This window comes from Haematobia irritans, chromosome 4, assembly GCF_050003625.1.
Source record: "Haematobia irritans isolate KBUSLIRL chromosome 4, ASM5000362v1, whole genome shotgun sequence".
Taxonomy (NCBI): Eukaryota; Metazoa; Arthropoda; class Insecta; order Diptera; family Muscidae; genus Haematobia; species Haematobia irritans.
In genome coordinates this window covers 36,304,214-36,323,692 of record NC_134400.1, presented here as the reverse complement: position 1 = coordinate 36,323,692, position 19,479 = coordinate 36,304,214, and positions in this window count along the sequence as shown.

Sequence of the window (19,479 nt, the reverse complement as noted above, 5' to 3'; positions counted from 1 at the left end):
AAAAAGCCATTTATAAGAAATGAGTCTACAAGCCCACGAACCAAATCAAAGACTTCCCATCAATAACAAATGAAGGAAATATACCAACTCATATCATGCTAATGAATAATGGAAGTATAACAAATAAGACAGAGGGCATAGCGCCATCACAAGAAACATTGAAATGTAAGGCAATGAAACGGCTTTCTCTTGTGGTAGAAAAGAAGTCGATATTTTTATAAATATATATTGAAAAGAGTACTATATATATTGTTAACAATTATTAAATAAGTAATTCCGATATTTAAAATATGAAATAATATGATGCTAGCAAGCGTTGTGGTTTTTTGATAAAAAATATCATATGTTTCATCAAACCCATCAGAAATTCTATATATTGTCACAATGGACTGAATAGTCTAAGTGAGCCTGTAACTAAATCATGCTGCCACTTTAACCTAACCTATACATTGTCAAGTAACCCGCCACAACGAGGCGTTTCCAAAGCAACCCATATAACAATAGCATACATATGTTACTGTGAAATTGTACTTAAATCAGTTAACATCTTTTTCCACCCATCTTAGTGAGAAATTAAAGGAATAGAAAAATTCAACTAATTCAAACATTTTTTAAAAATCTTTCCAGATGTACATATACCCTTAATACGTAGACTCCACTTTATAAATTATAAATGTCTATGGTCGAAATTATGTAAAAATTTACTGACTTCAATATCTCTAATATTTTTAGACAAAATTTTTTATAGAAATATAATTTTCTATAGGAAATACAATTTTGACAAAATTTTCTATAGAAATGAAATGTTGGGAAATTTTCTGTAGAAATAAACTGTTGACAAAATTTTCTATAAAAATAAAATTTTCACAAAATCTTCTATATTTTGACAAAAAATTTTATAAAATCTTCTATATTTTGACAAAAAATTTTATAGAAATAAAATTAAAAAAAAATCTATAAAAATAAAATTGTGAACACTTTTTCTATAGAAATAAAATGTTTACAGAATTTTATATATTTTGAGAAAATGTATTGTAACAAAATTTTCTATAGAAACAAAATTTTCTATAGAAATAAAATTTTGACAAAATTTTCTATACAAATAAAATTTTGACAAAATTTTCTAACGAAATAAAATTTTGACGTTGTTGTTTTTTTGATTTCAGCTTAAAACCATACATTGACTAAACTACAAGTGTAGCTTAACCAACAGAGGAAAAGAATGTTTGTCAAATTTATTTGGGCAAAGCCCTATAGACTGCAAGATGGTTGGATAGACGCACGTTTCGGAATTACCACATTCCTCATCAGCATCCTCTACTTGCAGCAAAACTATCAACCAATTATCAGAATAAATTCAGGCAGTTTATTAAACCCAACAATAAACCACACTTGAACCTTCCGAAAAAAGGTTTTAATTTGATAGCCGGCTTTTGCCGAAATAAATTCGTACAAACATCTCTCTTTTCCTTTGCCACCGTCAAATCATCGATTTGAGTGAAGTTGGCTGGGTTTTATTTTGAGCGTGCTTCCACTTCTTTCTTTCATTCGTTTTGTTTGGTTATTGTTGGTTTTTGTTCTTTAATCATTGTTGTTTTTTTTTTGATTTCAGCTTAAAACCATACATTGACTAAACTACAAGTGTAGCTTAACCAACAGAGGAAAAGAATGTTTGTCAAATTTATTTGGGCAAAGCCCTATAGACTGCAAGATGGTTGGATGGACGCACGTTTCGGAATTACCACATTCCTCATCAGCATCCTCTACTTGCAGCAAAACTATCAACCAATTATCAGAATAAATTCAGACAGTTTATTAAACCCAACAATAAACCACACTTGAACCTTCCGAAAAAAGGTTTTAATTTGATAGCCGGCTTTTGCCGAAATAAATTCGTACAAACATCTCTCTTTTCCTTTGCCACCATCAAATCATCGATTTGAATGAAGTTGGCTGGGTTTTATTTTGAGCGTGCTTCCTCTTCTTTCTTTCATTCGTTTTGTTTTGTTATTGTTGTTATTTTCTATAGAAATAACTTTGTGACAAAATTTTCTATAGAAATAAGATTTTGTCAAAATTTTCTATAGAAATAAAATTTAAAAATAAAATTTCTATAAAAATAAAATCTTAACAAAAATTTTTATGGAAATAAAATGTTGACAAAATTTTCTATATTTGGAGATAATATATAGAAATAAAAATTGTAACAAAATTTTCTATAGAAATAAAATTTTGACAAAATTTTCCATAGAAATAAAATTTTGACAAAATTTTCTATAGAAATAAAATTTTGACAAAATTTTCTATAGAAATAAAATTTTGACAAAATTTTCTATAGAAATTACTTTGTGACAAAATTTTCTATAGAAATAAAATTTTGACAAAATTTTCTATAGATATTACTTTGTGACAATATTTTCTATAGAAATAAAATTTTGAAAAAAAAAATAATACAAATGAAATTTTGACAAAGTTTTCTATAGAAATAAAATTTTGACAAAATTTTCTGTAGAAATAAAATTAAAAGAAAAAATCTATATAAATAACATTTTAACAAAATCTATAGAAATAAATTTGTAACAACTTTTTCTATAGATATAAAATGTTGACAAAATTTTCTATATTTTGTGAAAATTTTTAATGAAAATAAAAATGTGACAAAATTTTCTATACAAATAAAATTTTGACAAAATTTTCTATAGAAATAAATTTGTGACAAAATTTTCTATAGAAATAAAATTTTGAAAAAAAAATAATACACAGAAATTTTGGCAAAGTTTTCTATAGAAATAAAATTTTGACAAAATTTTCTGTAGAAATAAAATTAACAAAAAAATCTATATAAATAAAATTTTAACAAAATCTATAGAAATAAATTTGTAACAACTTTTTCTATAGATATAAAATGTTGACAAAATTTTCTATATTTTGAGAAAATTTTTAATAAAAATAAAATTGTGACAAAATTTTCTATAGAACTAAAATGTTGACAACATTTTCTTAAGAAATGAAATTTGGACAAAATTTTCTATAGAAATACAATTTTGACAAAATTTTCTAAAAAAATAAAATTTTGACAAAATTTTCGATAGTAATAAAATTTTGACAAAATTTTTTATAGAAATAAAATTTTGGCAAAATTTTCTATAGAAATAAAATTTTGACAAAATTTTGTATAGAAATAACTTTGTGACACAATTTTCTATAGAAATAAAATTTTGACAAAATTTTGTATAGAAATAACCTTGTGACAAAATTTTCTATAGAAATAAAATTTTGACAACATTTTCAATAGAAATAAAATTTTGAAAAAAAGTAATATAAATAACATTTTGACAAAGTTTTTTATATATATATAAAATTTTGACAAAATTTTCTATAGAAATAAAATTTTGACAATAATTTCTATAGAAAGAGAACTTTGACAAAATTTTCTTTAAAAATAAAATGTTGACAAAATATTCTATAGAAATAAAATTTTTACAATTTTTTTTGCTTTCAGATATGAAATATATGTACATTTTCTTGAATTTGAATAAAAGTGTTAAATTATTTATATCACAGTTGAACGCTACTTAATTTTTTCTATGGTGAATTCTATGTATATAGGACAAAATTGTTTTATATTTTGAGAAAATTTTTAATAGAAATAAAATTGTGACAACATTTTCTATAGAAATAAAATTTTGACAAAATTTTCTATAGAAATAAAATTTTAACAAAATGTCTATAGAAATGAAATTTTGACAAAATTTTCAAAAGAAATAAAACTTTGACAAAATTTTCTATAGAAATAAAATTTTGACAAAATTTTCTATAGAAAGAGAATTTTGTCAAAATTTTCTTTAAAAATAAAATGTTGACAAAATTTTCTATAGAAATAAAATTTTGACAATTTTTTTTTTGCTTTCAGATATGAAACTTATGTACATCTTCTTGAATTTGAATAAAAGTGTTAAAATTATTTATATCACAGTTGAACACTACTTAAATTTTTTTATTTTGAATTCTATGTACACGGACGAAAAATACTGTTTTTCATATGTTTGGGTGTAAAAATTATAGTTTGGAACTCAAATTTTTTAACACAATATTTTTAGGTGCAAGCATATAATGTTCATAAACTAACATAACGTGTTTGGGACCTATATGTTAATATGTTACAACATATTATGTTTGGGACATAAAATGCTTGGATGCAAACATATATTAATTTAGAAATAGCCTATAAACATATATGTATTTAGAAAGAGAGACCTACATAGTATGCTGCAAGTAAAAGAATGGAAATAACCAATTGGCGCCTTAAAAATATATATACACAATGAAAATTTCATTAAATTTTTTTTCTACCAGTGTATGCCTAAGTTGAAACATAATATGTTTGAAAAATACAAACAATATTTTGTTTGGACCAATTCTGAAAATATATATGCTTGAAGCAAAATGTGTTTGGGACATATGTTACAGAAGCGATTTTTTGAGGGTGTATATAGGATAAGAATTTCTGCAGCAATTCTGCAGCATTTAAATCACAAACAGAAAAAATAACAACACTGAAAAAAAGCATGCCCGGTTCCAAAGATTTTGTCTTTATTTCGAACATTTTGGTATTGATTCTGAGCCAAAGAAGCGGAGAATAGAAGTAAAGATATTTTTAGGACACAATTCTCTTTTAAATTTGGGTTTTGTGTACTTGCTTCTAGGAAGCAAATTTTAATTTTTCGCTTTTTCAGCTTTTTTTCTTCATTTTCTATCAAAGTCCTTTAAACACGAGTTAACCACAACTTTATTTTCCAAATTAAGACTCGACTTCCAGTAGAAATTATGCTATGTTTCAAGTAAAAATGTCTTTATAATAAAGTGTTGAAAAACATGTCCTATATTTGAACGTTTTTTTTGCTTTGTAGTCAAGAGGCAAAAAGGCAACAAATTTAAAGACAATTTCATTAATTTTAATGAATTTTACTGAATTATTAAAGTCAAGTTGACCTTAGCCCAAAAATTTGTTCTTTCATGTTGTGATACCCATTTTTAAGTCAAAATACTTAATTATAAGGATAATACGGCCTCATTGAAAAGTTTATCGACTTTTGGACAAGGAAAATAATTCAATATTAGAGAAATGCGTCTTCTATGCTAAGCAAAATTTGCATTCGTATTTTAAAGACATGAAATCTTTGACGTCAGGACAATATTTTTTTCAGTGTAAGCGTTGGCCCTTTCGAACTTAGTGATGCTCTTATTTGTATTTACTTAATTACTGGCCCTGGAGAGTTTTATGTCGGTCATTTCCTCACAATTCTTCCGGAAGTGGAAATAGTCAGTGGCAATTAATTTCCATGCACTGGCTGCATACAATAATCAGACAATAGATTCAAATAAAACAAAAAAATTGCTTACTTTTTGCTAAAAATATTCTTGACTTCCTTTTAACCACAGTTTTTGTTTCAATATAATAAAGGGAAATTGACAACAGATGATTTAGTTTTGTATGCTGTGAACTACTGGTATGATTCATTAGATATTAGAATATCGTCAACATCAGCACAACGGAAAAGAAAACTCATGTACAAGAAATTTATAACCTTAGATCAAAGATACTCTAAACTACGTACATGGTTACATTTGTCTTGCAACAGAATAGGCTATAAATTTATGAATGAGAATTAAAAAAATATATGTATACATAAATTGTTATTCTTTGTGAGCCTTTAAAGAAAATCTCTAAGACACAAAAGAATAATTATGGCATATGGCCAATCGAAATATTTGTTAACTCTCCCTCTCCTCTCTTTCTATCTCCATATTATAAGGGAAAAGGAACTGTTTTGGCCAAATGGAACAATGGAAATAAAAAAAGGTACTACTGGAAATTGTGAAGAAGCCACACTTGCCTTAGAATACTAATTTCCAGTGCATATTATTGAGTGCAATACACTTGAGTAGCAATACGACGACGTTGTTGTAGTGCAGGGCAAAACATTGGACTTAACTGCCCTTGTGCATTACCAAAGTACCGAACATTGACAATCAGCGCACCTCTTGACGGTTTTTTTTTTTTCATTCAATGAACGACACATGTTGCACTACCTTCCATACTTTCGACTTGGTGGATGGATGGATGGATGGATGAATGGTCGTATGGATAGTTTGAGGCTCTAGGCCTAAGCAACAACTGTACACAGGCATTCCGTCTGTCCATCTCCACTTGTTGGTTTAAGAGGTTGCATTCGATTCAATATTTAAATCAAACCGGATGTTGTGACAACATTTGTTTAGTACATGATTTCTTGGCTCTATAAAGCATTTGTCTTTTTGTCATTTAAACCTCTTTTTTTTGTTAATGTTATATGAATGAAAGGCTAACATTTGCTAAGTGTACTACGATATATCATCACCATTTTAAGCCAAGACATAGTAAAGTAGCACCAACAGCAGCAGGTCTAGCAGTTCAAGAAACATTTGTGGCAATGGTAAAGGAAATATTCTCGGTTTTGGGAAGGGGAAGGGATTAATTTAATATTTCTCTTGTCTTTTTTTGCTTTTTGTATATTATTTTATTAATTCAGCATATGTTGTTATGATTTTTTATTAGATTTTAAATACACCCGTTTCCTAAGACAAAATTAACTCTTTGAGAAAAAATGAGAAATGCCTTTTATTGCTTTCGAAATTTAACAATTCATAAAATGTTTTGTCTGGCTTGGTGGAGAACATAACGACCAACCGACCGACCAACAGGTACAACAGACGCCAGTTGCAATGGATTTCGGTAAGGTGTCTGGACTTTGTTGCTTTTTTATTCTATGTGCTATGGTCTGGTTTAAAAAGTTTGATTTCATGTCATGCAGTTTACGGGAAGTAGTGCAGCCAGTTGATCGTTAAGTATGCAAACAATGTTCCCTTCAAAGAGACAAGCTGATGGCCAATCGTTTGCATGCGTGAGTTAGTGCTACATATATTTTCAATGTAGTCTGTAGTGGATATGGAGAGGTGGGTATATGGTGAGGGACATGTGGTGGTTGGATTGCTTTGATTAGAATTATAGAACACCATGAGTTTGTTGGCGGTTACTACTAAATCGCTTGAAGTAAATTAACTCAAAAAGTAAAATGCTGCTAAAATACGAAAGATCCAAGTATTTAAAAATTTTTCATACAAGTTAGTTGTATTACGAACCTCAGCTTCAAACTGCTCAAAATGGTATTCCATTTTTGGAGTTGGTTAGCATAGGGATCATATTAAATTTTCCAAATCCATGATTAATATGATTAATGTAGCAAAAGATAATCATGAATATTTTATACACTAATAGAAAAAGTTTCGTTATAATAATTTCGTTATTATAAAGAATTTTCTGCAAATCAATGTAATGTTTCGTACTATTAACGAATATTTTCATTGAATTAATGAAAATTTTTCGTTATATCAATGACAATTTTTCGTTGGCTGACTTTTAATTAAATTTTCTTTATGTGTAGTCAGAAGGAAGCTAACACAAAGTGTTAATGATGCAAACGACATTTTTTTGTAAACGAGGGTTTTCAGTTGCTGTTTTGTTTGGTAATCGAACTATTACACAAAATGTTAAGCCTTTTAGTTCTACAATTAACCCTCTAATGCCCCAATTTTTTTGCCAGCTGACTAAATTTTCAAAGTTAACGACACAAAAGCAAGAGAACTAAGCAAGACAAATTTATACCGTAAAATTGAGCATATGCTGCAAAGCCTCTTGAATAGTTTCAAATAAGTTTTCTTTTTATTTTGCCCATTTTTGTTATCATAAGGTGTGTTTCACTAAAAGCTTCCTTATTAAATGAAGACCGCCTAAAGGCGGGCTTGGGCATTAGAGGGTTAAGCTCGAGGTCTATAAGTATTTTTATAACCTGCGCCACACTGTGTGTATTAAAACCCAGAAAAAAGAATAGCCAACAAGTATATACGGCCGTAAGTTCGTCCAGGCCGAATCTTATGTAACCTCCACCATGGATTGCGTAGAAACTTCTACGAAAGACTGTCATCCACAATCGACTTAGTACCTTAAAACTTCTTAGCATCGTTTTCTAAATTGTGAGTTTGTCCCTACGTGGTATATATAATATTAGACAAAAAAGGTATGGACTTTTGCACGTTACTTAGAGAGCCAGAATTGAAATATGAGGGTCGCTTATATGGGGGCTATATACAATTATGAACTTGATATGGACCAATTTATGTGTGATTGGGGATCGGCATGGTTGTTAACGGCCATATAATACTACCACAATGTACCAAATTTCAACTGACTCGGATGAAATTTGTTCCTCCAAGAGCAAATCTCGGGATCGGTTTATATGGGGGCCATATATGATTATGACTGATATGGACCACTTTTGGCATGGTTGTTATATACCATACACACAAAAAAATAATACATTTATTTTATGAATAGTGTTCACAAAAATTTTCCAAACACGGGATTCATAAATTATATGAAAACAATTCATAAAATAAAAAAATACAGGTTTTCATTGACTATGAATGTGTACATAATATGAATGTAATTTTTAATATTATAAACGAAGTATACATATATTTGTCATTGAAAAATATGTACTTTTACATAATATATACTAAAAACGTAATGCATTATATGTAACTTTTCTTTTAAATTTTTTCCCCTGATTGTTAATGCCTGCACAATTGGTCAAAATGTATGAACCAATTTATTAAAACCCGCGTTAAAATCCAGCCAGCAAAGAACATAGTTTTATAATATTTTATATTATTAATTAACATGACCACCAACGCTTCCAGTTAATATTGTTTGTTCGTCAATTTTTTCTAAAGCAATAAAAAATCTTCGAATCGCGACGGCGACTCAAACTGTACTGAAAAACTCAAACACAACAAAATCACGTGTTGCCTTCAAAACGTTACGTTTCGGTTTTTGACTCGTATTATATGATTGTATTGTATACATATGAGAGTAACTCTATGTTGTGGCTCTCTCAAGCTAAGAGAAAACCAGTATTTTTGATATATTAAGTAAAATTTCATTAATTTGATGAAACCGTCTCTACATATTATTAAAAAATGCATAATTTCATAACAAGTATTTATGAAAACAATATATTATGTAAGTGTGCACATTTTTTATGAAAAAGTCCATAAATTTATAAAAATGTACAAATTTATGTACAAATTCATATTTTATTTTTTTGTGTGTATACTACCACCACGTATCAAATTTCAACCAGATTGATTGAATTTTGCTTCTCCAAGAGGCACCGGAGGTGAAATCTGGGAATCGGTTTATATGGGGGCTATATATTATTATGGACTGATATGAACAAATTCCTGCATGGTTATTGTATATCATATACTAGCACCACGTACCAAATTTCAACTGAATCAGATGAATTTTGGTCTTCCAAGAGGCTCCGGAGGTCAAACCTGGTGATCGGTTTATATGGGGACTACATATAATTATGGACCGATGTGGTCCAATTTTTGCATAGTTGTTTGAGACCATATAATACCACCATGTAACAAATTTCAACCGGATCGGATAAAATTTGCTTCTCTTAGAGGCTCCGAAAACCAAATCGGGGAATCGGTTTATATGGGGGCTATATATAATTATTGACCGATTTGGTCCAATTTTTGCATAGTTGTTTGAGACCATATACTCACAGCATGTACCAAATTTCAGCAGGATCGGATGAAGTTTGCTTCTCTTAGAGGCTCCGCAAGCCAAATTTGGGGGTGCGTTTATATGAGGAATATACGTAAAAGTGGACCGATATGACCCATTTGCAATACCATCCGACCAATATCAATAACAACTACTTGTGCCAAATTTCAAGTCGATAGCTTGTTTCGTTCGGAAGTTAGCGTGATTTCAACAGACGGACGGACGGACATGCTCAGATCGACTCAGAATTTCACCCCGACCCAGAATATATATACTTTATGGGGTCTTAGAGCAATATTTCGATATGTTACAAATGGAATGACAAAGTTAATATACCCCCATCCTATGGTGGAGGGTATAAAAAAGCAATGAAAATTTCCGTTTTGCATCCAGAAGCACGGTTGCCACAAAAAAAATTCTGACTCAATCACGAAATTAATTGATCCAATTTTTTAATTGAAATGTCTTCAATCACAGAAATGATGGTATCAATTAAAAAATTAATTGAAAGTTAATTAAAAAATAATTGACAATATTAAAAAAAATTAATTGATACTATTAATTATTGTGGTTGATTTTTGTTACAATTAAAAAATTTTTTAAATCGATTAAATTTTTAATTGCATATTTTTTAAAACTCAATTAAGATTTTAATTGGAAAAATTTTCGTGAAATTTTTTTCTGTACACAGTTGGTAGAATTCTGCCAAAAATAAGAGATTTTTCACTGTTGGGTAGATTGGTAGAATTATTGATGTTTTGGTAGATTTTGCAAAATATTCCACTCCACCTAAGAGGTACTTGATACATTTTCTATAGAAATAAAATGTTGACATAGAAAATCTTTAGGAATAACATTTTGACAAAATAAAATGACAGGAATAAAATGTTGAAAAGTTTTTCTCTAGAAATAATATTTTGACAAAAAATTCTCTAGGAACAAAATGTTGACAAAATTTTCTCTAGGAATAAAATGTTGATAAATTTTTCTATAGAAATAAAATTTTGAGAAAAATTTTTATAGAAATCAGAAACTGCAAAATAAGATTTTTTTATTTGGTAAAAATTAAAATCTGCAAAATAAATTCTATTATTTGGTAGCTTTTATATCTACACATTTTTTAGTGTCAAACAAACAGAACCTTCGATTGCCTAAAATGTCGTTCTTTGGAAAAGAAAACTCTACTTTCAGACTACTTATTGATAAACCCTTATAAAACAAAATCTATCTTAACATATTTTCCATTTTCAATCGATTAGCAGAACACACAAAGAAAAATACTTTCCACCGGAACGAAATGTAAGACAAATGAAATTCCCCTTCCTTAAAGTATTTTCCTTAAAAATAAATAAATACGAATTAACGGCAAACGTTTGACCGATTGACACTAATCTTTTTATTTGCTTTAAAAAAATGTTTTAGCACCAAACGAAAACCTCGTTTGTCTAAACTATCGTTCCTTAAAAAAGAAAACTCTTTATCCAATGTAGAACTATAAAATACTATCACTATACGATCTCTTCTCTACTATATTACTTAGACCATAGTGTTGTTTAGTACACATTTTTATATTTCTCTTCAAACTACTTACCAAATACTAAGCTACGATGAAATTTCGTACAGACCAAAATGAAAATTTTCCCACATACAATAGAAATGGGAAAAACGCCAATGGCTTTCAATCATCATTTCGATGTCAACTCCTTAACCAAAACTCATTTGTAATTCCAAAAAAAATCACTGAAACAGAGACAAATGAAATGGGAGAAACAAAAATTGACTTTCAATCAAAACAGTTGATGTCCGTATGGCGTCATTCTTTCACCAAGAAAAAAAAAAACAAGAAAGGCCAAAATCAAATGGCTGAGGACCACCAATGCCTAGAAACACAACCCTGGTGGTGGCCACCCAATATTAGTTGAAATGTTGTGGCGATTTCCATTGACGATTGAGAGGCTCTGTGACCAATTTTAGTTGATCGCCGTCGATCATCATTATAATGTCGTCAATGTTGACAACAACACATACATCAACACCACCATTACTAATATTATCAATAGCTGCAACAACAACAATCGACGAACTGTATATTTAAATTGAAATCGAAAAAAGTTGACAAAACAACAAATATCGCTTTACAAATGTCAATTCCAAATGTCCACAATAGAACAACAAAAATATTCAAATAAATTCTCTTCATAGAAAAAAAGAAGAAAAAAAATGAAGAAACAAAAATAAAATCATCACGTTAACTTTTTTGTCGGACAATGGAATTCCATATATAACAAACAAATATGGCCAAAAGAATAGGTCGGGTCGAATTATAGATACCCTCAAATATGGACTGCATATACGATATAATCTTTAAGCAATCGATCTCTAAAATATTTCGCAATTTTGAATTTAATTCATATGGAACTTTTGATAGATTATGTAAAAAATTCTATGTTAGATAAAAAACAAGTATAAACGGCCATAAGTTCGGCCAGGCCGAATCTTATGTACCCTCCACCATGGATTGCGTAGAAACTTCTACGAAAGGCTGTCATCCACAATCGAATTACTTGGGTTGTGGTATCTTAAATCGTTTTCTAAATTGTGTGTTAGTCCATACGTGGTATACATTAGACGAAAAAAAGTATGTGTAGGTAAGTCTACAAATAATAACGAATCGATATGGACTTTTGCGCGGTACGTAGGGAGCCAGAATTGAAATATGGGGGTCGCTTATATGGGGGCTATATACAATTATTGATATGGACCAATTTTTGTGTGATTGGTGATCGATTTATCTGAGGGCTATATATAACTATAGACCGATATGGATCTAGTTAGGCATGGTTGTTAACGGCCATATACTAGCACAATGTACCAAATTTCAACTGACTCTGATGAAATTTGCTCCTCCAAGAGGCTCCAAAACCAAATCTCGGGATCCGTTTATATGGGGATATATGATTATGGACTGATATGGACCACTTTTGGCATGGTTGTTAAATATAATATACTACCACCACGTACAAAATTTCAACCAGATCGGATGAATTTTGCTTCTCCAAAAGGCACCGGAGGTCAAATCTGGGGATCGGTTTATATGGGTGCTATATATAATTGTGGACTGATATGAACCAATTCCTGCATGGTTGTTGGATACCATATACTAACATCACATACCAAATTTCAAGTTTGCTTGGACCCAAAGATTTTGACCTTCTTTTAAGGATTTTGGTATTGATTCCGAGCCAAAGATGCGGCTTCTTTAAAATAAAGACATTTTTTAGGGATCTCCCTGACTTTAAATCTAGGATCGATAAAAATTAAAATTGGATACAGATCTCATTCATCGAATTTTTATTCTCTGTTTGCGATATATTAATAAAGGTATTCATATACAAACAAATTCCAGATTCAAAATCCAAATTATGCCAGGTACTTTAAAGTAAAAACTGTTTTCTTAATGCTTAAAAAACTTTAAACCAAAGATGCAAATCCTTAAAGTAAGTCTTAGCCTATATTTGAAGCGTTTTTATCTCTAATTTAAAAATTCAATATGTCAGTCGAGTTAAAGACGATTTCTTTAAAATAAAAATGTTTTTCTTTATTTTAAGAAACATTTGACTAACTTCAAAGATCTATAACTTCAACAGAGGGATGCAAAATTTCAAGATTTGTGTCCTAAATCTAATGAAGAAAATTTTTGAAGCAAGGATTATAAACTTTCTTTTAATTAAAATGTCATAATTTTAAAGAATTTTGTCCTTAGCATTCCTTAAATTTCGAGTACTAAAATTTAAGTTGCATAATCTTCCATATTAGGTCAATATTTTTTTCAGTGTATATCTTTATAGTTAAAAGATTCGACTTAGAATTGGGTATCCTATAATAAAAGAAAATTTTGTTTGACTAAGCTCAACTTGGCTTTAATAATTCTGAAAAATTCTTCAATATTAATGAAATCGTCTTTAAATTTCTTGAATTTTTTCATCTTGACTACAAAGCAAAAAATGGTTAAAATTAGGAGATTTATTTTAAAAACTTTTTTACTTAAAACATAGCATAATTTCTATGTAAAGGCTAGTCCACATGCAGAAAAGCGCTGTAAACCAATAAATTAGAATTTGTTACCCAGAATCAAGTACACAAATTTAAAAGAGAGTTGTGTGTAAAATTGTTCTTCCTTTAGTTTTCCGCTTCTTTGGCTCGAAATCGATACCAAAATCATTAGCGTTGGAACCGGGGATGCATTTTTTCAGTGCACGAGAAGTTAAATATGGAAATATTACTTTTAATTTCGGGCATTTTGGAAAGTAATAAAAGTACATCGATGTGCATATTGGTTTACCAAAAAATAAAATTTGGCACAGGTCTTTGTGGGATTTCAGGCAAATTGGATAAAAACTACGCTTCCTATACGCCCCAGAAATCAAATCAGTTTATCGGTCCATAACGATACACACCATATTCAACACACCTGCTTTTGGTCCTCTGGATTTCCAATTTCCGGCAAATCGGCTAAAAACTACGGTTTCTAGAAACCCAAGACCCAAAATCGGACGGTCGGTTTATATGGAGGTTACATCTAAGCCTGACTGCAAACAAAAACAATGAAAGTCTAAAGTCGGGCGGGCCCGACTATATTATACCCTGCACCACTTTGTAGATCTAAATTTTCGATACCATATCACATCCCTCAAATATGTTGGGTGCTATATATAAAGGTTTGTTCCAAATACACCGAAAGAATTCTCTTCATTAATTTTACGAAGAATTTTTCATTAACTATTCTTCGTGAATTCTTCATTAAAATAACGAAATTTTCATTCATTTTCGTAAATTTTACGAAGAACATTTTACGAATATACGAAACTTCTACGAAATATTCTACATTAACTTTTCTTCGTAAAAAGTTCGTATTTTAACGAAACTTTCTTCAAATTTCATGAATTTTTTGAAGAAGTTTTTACGAATATTTTACGAAATATTCTGCGTTAAAATTTCTTCATAAAAAGTACGAAACATTTTCTTTGATATAACGAAGAAGTTTCATTGAAATTGTAAAATTTCCGTTCGCGGCATTAAATTGTCTTTTATAATGTGCTTGGGTGTATTCCTTTATTCTATTTTTGTATGCAAGTCTATGCTACTTCTCATTTGGGTGATAGGGCGCTATGAATAAAAGTGAAGCAATAATACTAAAAATTATTCAAAAACTTAAGATGTAGTAGTGATGTCATTTTTCACACTTGTAACTACAACCAAATGCACTTTCGACTACAAAAATTTTTTCTAAAAGTTCGAACATTTTTGAAAAAAAGTACGAAAGTTTTTTCATAAGAAGTACGAAAATTTTTCATAAAAACTACGAAAATTTGTCATAAAAAGTACGAAACATTTCCATAAAAAGAACGAAATTGTTTCATAAAAAGTACGAAGATTTTTCATAAAAAGTACGAAGATTCTTCATAGAATTTTTTTCTTACAAACTACGAATATTTTGGAAGAACTTTTCTTCGTAAAAAGTACGAAATATTTCGTACATTTAATGAAAAGTTTCTTTGGTTGTAAAACAATGACAAATTTCGAACTTTTAACAAAATTTTTCGTTGTTTTTACGAAGAAAATTCTTTCGGTGTACATACATTTAAATATCACTCGATCTGGATAAAATTTGATAGACTTCTACAAAATCTATAGACTCAAAATTTAAGTCGGCTAATGCACTAGGATGGAACACAATGTTAGTAAAAACATATGGGAAATATTAAATCTGAAGCAATTTTAAGGAAACTTCGCAAAAGTTTATTTATGATTTATCGCTCGATATAAATGTATTAGAAGTTTATGAAAATTAGAGTCATTTTTACAACTTTTCGACTAAGCAGTGGCGATTTTACAAGGAAAATGTTGGTATTTTGACCATTTTTGTCGAAATCAGAAAAACATATATATGGGAGCTATGTCTAAATCTGAAACGATTTCAACCAAATTTGGCACGCATAGCTACAATGCTAATTCTAATCACTGTGCAAAATTTCAACTAAATCGGAGTTAAAAATTGGCCTCTGTGGTCATATGAGTGTAAATCGGGCGAAAGCTATAAATGGGAGATATTTCTAAATCTGAACCGATTTCAACCAAATATGGCACGCATAGCTATAAGCTAATTCTACTATAGGAGCTATATCTAAATCTGAACCGATTTCTTCCAAAATCAATAGGGTTATATTCTGAGTCAAAACACATACTTGTGCCAAATTTGAAGTCGATTGGACTAAAACTGCGACCTAGACTTCGATTACAAAAATGTATTCACGGACAGACGGACATGGCTATATCGACTCAGGAGCTCACCCTGAGTATTTTTGCCAAAGACACCATGTGTCTATCTCGTCTCCTTCTGGGTGTTGCAAACATATGCACTAACTTATAATACCCTGTTCCACAGTTTGGCGCAGGGTATAAAAAATGAATCTGTGCCAAAAATATATCCACACAAAAAAAATTTCATAAAAATTTTTTTCTACCAGTGTATGCCCTAAGGTGAAACATAATATGTTTGAACAATACAAACAATATTTTGTTTGGACCAATCCTGAAAATATATATGCTTGTGCTTGGGGTATACGTTACAGAAGCGATTTTTGAAGGTGTAGTCGGAAATCGATATTTCGACAGTTACATATAAATTTACACCGATTTTTTTCCAAATCAATAGGGACAATGACGAATAGGGGTTGTCATGTGGAAGCTATATACAGATACTTTGCAAGTTTTACAAGACTCACAAGATATTCAGGTGTTCGAATTTGGGAGATACTTCTTCCATAAGAGTATATAAATACGTCAACTATGTTTAGATCGGTGTTAAATATCTATGGCAGCTACATGAAAATTTACACCGATTGTTTCCCAAAGCAATAGGGATTCTCTTTGAACCGAAGAAAAATCTAATTCCAAATTTGAGGACGTTAGGTCTTAAACTGACTGCTGTAAATTGAACACAAAAATTAACTATCAGACAGACGGACAAACGTCGTTAAATTTTTACAATACTCTGTGCCATGATAGTGGCGACCGATCACCGATTGACAATCAATTTATATCACCCAGAGTGATATCACCGGTCAAAAATATGTTACAAATAATAAACCAAAATAAGTTTATCTCCTTACTTTGGTGTACATATATAAAAATACCACATATATATGTATTCAACATATTTGTCATTCATATAGACCACCGAAAACAAAGCAATACCAAAATGAAATGGTGTACAAAAAAGCTTTGGATTTAATTGAATGTAAAACGTACGCCATATTGTTTTAAATAACAGTGGGCCGAACTACAAATGCTTCTATAGCAGGGGTAGGTAGGTGTTAACTCAATGACTCTACATTGGGTGGTGTTGGTGGTGGTGGTTTGTTGGACCATTTAAATTTTATTTCATTTAAATTTTTTCGCCTAAACCAAACCAAAGAACCATAAACATTCAACAGCAGCAGCAGCAACAAAAACAGCCCATAGCGCCTGAACCACCATTAATCGCTTTTTGTCTCCACATTTATTATCGCAGTTCCAAATTTGTCGTTTTTGTTGCCGCTGTCATTGGAATTCATTTATTTATTTGCTTTAGTTTTGTTGGTGGCATTCGTGGTGTTATTTGTTTGGTTTCATAAAATTAAACACAAAAAAAAAAAAAAAATTGAACGAATCGTGTCGTGGCAAATTCTCTGGCTGTTAATATGTTGGCGGTGATGGCGATAGTAGAGTGATGTTTTGCTTGAATTTTGAAAGCTTTAACAAATTGTTTTTAAAACAAGCATTTATTATTTACGTGACAGGGTTTTCTTGAACAAAAACCAAATATAATGGATCAAGTTAGTAGTTAGGCGGAGTCGACAATATTTGACCATACTCCTTAACAATCCATCAACCCAAATAGGCTGAATTTGTACCTTTTGCTAAAGAGATTTTTCAGGCGTTAAGAAAAAAAAAATCGTTACCGATATGGTAGGTATTTGGAACATACTACTATTTTCAGGTCCAGGGGAAGCAAAACCTGAATAAGATCGTTTAATAAATGACTGTAATGTGTACCCCTAGGGGGGAGCAATAAAGAACTACTAACTAGAAATAAGATCGTCTAACTATCGATGATGGTTAGGTTAGATTTTGTATAGAATCTGCCTTAGACTATTCAGTTCATTGTGATACCATTACACCATCGATGGACAAATGGACGGCCAGGTACCGCCAGATCAACTTTGTACTCCCAGAAAAAAAGACAACGAAATTTTTTAAAGCCGATTTAACTTTATTTTAATTCATGAATATTTGTTGATTTTAGTTTAATTTTTTTTGTTTTGATAATTTTTATACCCTCCACCATAGGATGGGGGGTATGTTAACTTTGTCATTCCGTTTGTAACACATCGAAATATTGCTCTAAGATCCCATAAAGTATATATATTCTGGGTCGTGGTGAAATTCTGAGTCGATCTGAGCATGTCCGTCCGTCCGTCCGTCCGTCCGTCTGTTGAAATCACGCTAACTTCCGAACGAAACAAGCTATCGACTTGAAACTTGGCACAAGTAGTTGTTATTGATGTAGGTCGGATGGTATTGCAAATGGGCCATATCGGTTCACTTTTTCGTATAGCCCCCATATAAACGGACCCCCAAATTTGGCTTGCGAGGCCTCTAAGAGAAGCAAATTTCATCCGATCCGGCTGAAATTCGGTACATGGTGTTAGTATATGGTCTCTAACAACCATGCAAAAATTGGTCCACATCGGTCCATAATTATATATAGCCCCCATAAAAACCGATCCCCCGATTTGGCTTGCAGAGCCTCTAAGAGAAACAATTTTCATCCGATCCGGCTGAAATTTGGTACATGGTGTTAGTATATCGTCTCTAACAACCATGCAAAAATTGGTTCACATCGGTCCATAATTATATATAGCCGCCATATAAACCGATCCCCCGATTTGGCTTGCGGAGCCTCTAAGAGAAGCAAATTTCATCCGATCCGGCTGAAATTTGGTACATGGTGTTAGTATATGGTCTCTAACAACCATGCAAAAATTGGTCCATATCAATTCATAATTATATATAGCCCCCATATAAACCGATCACCAGATTTGACTTCCGGAGCCTCTTAGAAGACCAAAATTCATCTGATTCAGTTGAAATTTGGTACGTGATGTTAATATATGGCCTCAAACACCCATGCAAAAATTGGTCGATATCGGTCCATAATTATATATAGGCCCCATATAAACCGATCCCCAGATTTGACCTCCGGAGCACCTTTGAAGAGCAAAATGGTACGTGATGTTAGTATAGGGTATCCAACAACCATGCAGGAATTAGTTCCTATCAGTCCATAATAATTTATAGCTCCCATATAAACCGATCCCCAGATTTGATTTCCGGTGCCTTTTGGAGAAGCAAAATTAATCTGATCTGGTTGAAATTTTGTACGTGGTGGTAGCTTATGATATTTAACAACCATGTGAGTTGAAATTGATGACAGTCTTTCGTAGAAGTTTCTACGCAATCCATGGTGGAGGGTACATAAGATTCGGCCTGGCCGAACTTACGGCCGTATATACTTGTTTGCCGACTAAAAATGAGAAAAAATATGTTTATACAAATGAAGTACACAATATTTTAACAAATATGGAAATAGTTCATATTTTCCTAAAATGGGTGAAGTTTGCTTAAGTTGAGTTCATACGTTTGTCAAATGAGTAAATTTTTTTTAAATTATGTCTGTCTAGAAGCTCATATATCGC